This window comes from Oxyura jamaicensis, chromosome 7 (assembly GCF_011077185.1).
Source record: "Oxyura jamaicensis isolate SHBP4307 breed ruddy duck chromosome 7, BPBGC_Ojam_1.0, whole genome shotgun sequence".
Classification (NCBI taxonomy): Eukaryota; Metazoa; Chordata; class Aves; order Anseriformes; family Anatidae; genus Oxyura; species Oxyura jamaicensis.
In genome coordinates this window covers 44,112-47,950 of record NC_048899.1, presented here as the reverse complement: position 1 = coordinate 47,950, position 3,839 = coordinate 44,112, and positions in this window count along the sequence as shown.

The following is a 3,839-nucleotide window of genomic DNA, read 5'->3' as shown; positions in this document are numbered from 1 at the left end:
CTAGTACATCAGTAGCAGAACTGTTTCTCTGGTCGCTGGCTGAATGCCTGAACTATGGTCATTAGGAAACAAGGACATAAACTTTTGAGATTGGGAGGGGAGGGGGCTGATCATTCAGCCATAGAAGGGCATGCACATCTTCAGTGCCACAGTGTGCCTAGCACACTGCTGCGGTCATTTAGGGGACTCATGGTTGGCTGCTTATGTTTCAAAGAGTCTATAGTAGAAACCTGTATTTTGCTTTCTTTTTCTCTTTACATATTTGTTTATTACATACAAATGCTAGAACTAGTTCTTTCAGGTATAATTCTGAATGAGTAGAAAGAAAGACAATACACTAATACCTCGGGGGGCGGGGAGACGAATCTTGTCAGAAGAATTTGGATTCCTTTTCAGAATCCTTCCCTATGTTGGATACCCAACAATATGGATAGAAGCAGTGACAGAGTTAACTCTTGCTGGCTGTCTAAAACTTGGATAAACATTGAAGGCTGAAATGTTAGTACAAGGAAGTCATAAATATCATTGGGAAAACAAAACAAAAAAAAACAAAACACATAATAACAGTAATTTTCTAAGTCAGATATAAGACCAATACTAAAATAATACAGTTCAAGAAGGGCTGTATGAATTTGTTATATTAAACTACAGTATAAAGAAAATTTGACAAAGGTATATTTTTGTTGGGTATTTTCTAAGACATCAATATGAAAGATATGGCTTTAAGAGGGGTCTTAACCAGTTAGTGGGAGCCACCTAGGAGGCTGGAGCTGGCCAGCCTTGTGCTTCCCTCACTGCACATTACTGAGGCACACCTAAGCTTTCTGTTTATTTCTAGCTCTTTTTATGCAGCTTCAAAGGGGTTACAGCTATTACTGGGTATTGAGGCAAGTGCCTTAGGTTGAAGAGCTGTGGCAATTACACAAGGCATCTCTAGTTAAAGCAAGGTTCCAGTTACTATGGACAGCCAAAGCTTGGAGGCAGGGTATAAACTTCACCTTCTTTCCATGTGGGAAAGAATTTAATCTTTTATACTGTGATCTCTCCTCTTTTAAGCAGATACTAACTTGGACATCCTGGAAGGTTTTGCATAAAGCAGAAAGTTATTTTGGCTTTCTAAGGTCCTTAGTAAAAGGGACCTGATTTTAAAATAAGAAATAGAAATATTTATGCTATAGGTAAGCCACAATTCACTGGAAAACAAACAAACAAACAAACAAAAACCACCAAAAACCACACAACAACAAGAAAAACACCATGTACTGTTTCCCGGCTTTACACTGTCAAATCTTTTAACTGTTTTCTTTTAAAATTATGTAGGTTCTTTCATATATTATAACCTGTACACATTAATATTCATTGGAAGTATGCAGGCTGACATGACAGACAAAAATTTGGCACCAATGTACAAAGGGAACTTCAGGAGTACTGCACAAAGGCAGTATTCCTCATGGGTAAGTAGCTTGGTTTCAATCTCTGCTCCCATTTTATGACAAATATAGAGGAGGGCTGACATAAATAACATCAGTTACTAAGACAGAAAAACAACAGCACTGATCACACACTTCTCTGTAAAAAGACCCAATCCTCCCTTGAAGGCCTGAAGAAAACAAGGGAAGAATATATACTTCCAAACAGGAGAACATAAATGCAACCCCTCCCCAACCTAATGGATACTTAAGTCTAGCAAAGAAGTCCAATCTTCTTCTATTTTTTGCTAGTTGACACCGTAATGCTAGAACACATTATGTGCTGTAAAATGACAGGAGAGAAAAACAACTACAAGAGTAACAGAAAACATGAGGACATTCATTTAAACTGAGGTTCACATTCTGTCTAGAAATTGATGAGCTATTTATGAATTTCTGTGAAGTCTTTCATTAAGTAAAATGTTATTCAAAATGCAGTAGAAGGTACTCTTTAAGTGTTTTTGTTTGTTTGTTTGTTTTTCCTCCTAGATTTAACTTTTACGTTGCAAAGTATAACTGCAGCTTGTATTGCACATCTATACTACCTTTAATTGCTTATGTCACAACACAACAGCAAGCAGCTTAGCACAGCCTGATAAAATTTTTGAATCCATTTGTCAGCTTTCACAGACAGTGCTTGTGCAGATACCAGCCCACCAAGCTTCTGCACCAGTCACTAAATTCCATCTGATTTTTAAAAAGGTCTAATTTTAGTTTTATTATAGAATGTTGCAGTACAGAAGACGATACCTGCAATAAACCACACAAGGTGACCAATATATTGAAAAATGACATTATACATGTTTATTATGAAATTTACATTCCACTATGAAACAACAGTATGTGCAAAAAGCCAATGAAAATAAAACAAAGCCAAAACAACGACAACAACAAAAGTTCCCAGACCATTCAAAAACATTGTGTGTAATCCTCTTTGTGTCAAAGGAGGCCCAAACCTAACATTTTCCTTCCATCTCTGCTGCTCTTTAACTTAAAGTAGACTTCTGGCTTCATCAACCATAGGTATTTCAAGTGTGCAGTTATCTCCAAGTTTATCAAACACAATGAAACTTGAGCTGTATGTCTATAAAACTAGAAAGCTATACATTTGTACTTGGTTTAAGCCAATCTGAGTAAAGGTAAAAACCACAGGAATTTATCTCCCAGCGTCTTGAAACTTTCACAAACATGGGTAATTCCTTTCTTTGTAACACCTATTTTTGTCTCAAACCTGCAAGGTAACAGAACCTTTGCCAAGTGCATTTCTCCATCAATTCGCCATTAATTCACTCAACCAAATCACATTTGCACAGGACAAAATGATCTTATGCAGGAGCTCAGCCATCTTAGTCATGCAAGTTCGTTTCATTTCTTGTAAGAGGCAACAGAAGCCAAATCAGCTCCTACAACAATGGCAACTTAATATATTAATCAGAAACATGTATGTTATTCAAAAAAAGTTTGTCTTCTAGGTTTTGGCACAAAGCAGTAAACTTGGAAGAAGTGGCAAATCTTTCCCTGTTGCTGCAAGCCAGACATGCACACAAAATGTACAACAGAATTTCAATAGCACTGTGCCACAGCATCAAAACTGGATAAAGGCAACAGTATTCAAATTCTTTCATCATCTTCCTGCCTTGTGTAAAGTATCTAAGAATACATTATCCTACAGAAAACAAACAAGCAACCTTGTGACATATCCATAATACAGTTTAAACTGAACCAGCTTATATTGCTAGGCTATGGAATATGGAAGTGTCCCAAAAAGAAATACGCATTTAATTAATGTGCTGTTATATAAATTTTAATGGAAACCTGGTCTGCCAAAGGAATTCTGATTTAATTGATTTGCAGTTTATGTTGGTAACAGTGATCAAATGGCTGGAGTTAACTAATGAAGCTAATTAGAAACAGTGATATAGCTTTAAAAACTTTTCTGTCACTTACTTGCATGTATTCCTATAATAAATGTACATATAATGGACATACTTTTGACGCATTATATACTTCTCTGTTTATACCAAACTGTCTAACCTTTTGTCAACTCATTCCTTAGTTCACTGGAGAGCAACATTACCTCCTCCCAGCCCTTTCATTCTTACCTTTTTTAGCTAGGTAAGACCCTGTGCGCAGTTAAGGAAGTACAAACAAATACTTACACAAAGGAATTAAATATTTTTTATTTTAAAAAATAAATTAGCCCATATCTAGTATTTTAAATAAAATTCACCTTTTGTAAGTTTAAGTTTTTGCTTAGATAGCAAAAGGCAACTCCAGGAATTCCTGCGCGCTGCTGACAGACAAGTTTCTGTTGAGAATCCCTGTGCAAGTTTGAGGTGGTTATTCGTTTTAATTAAAAAAAAAAAAAAA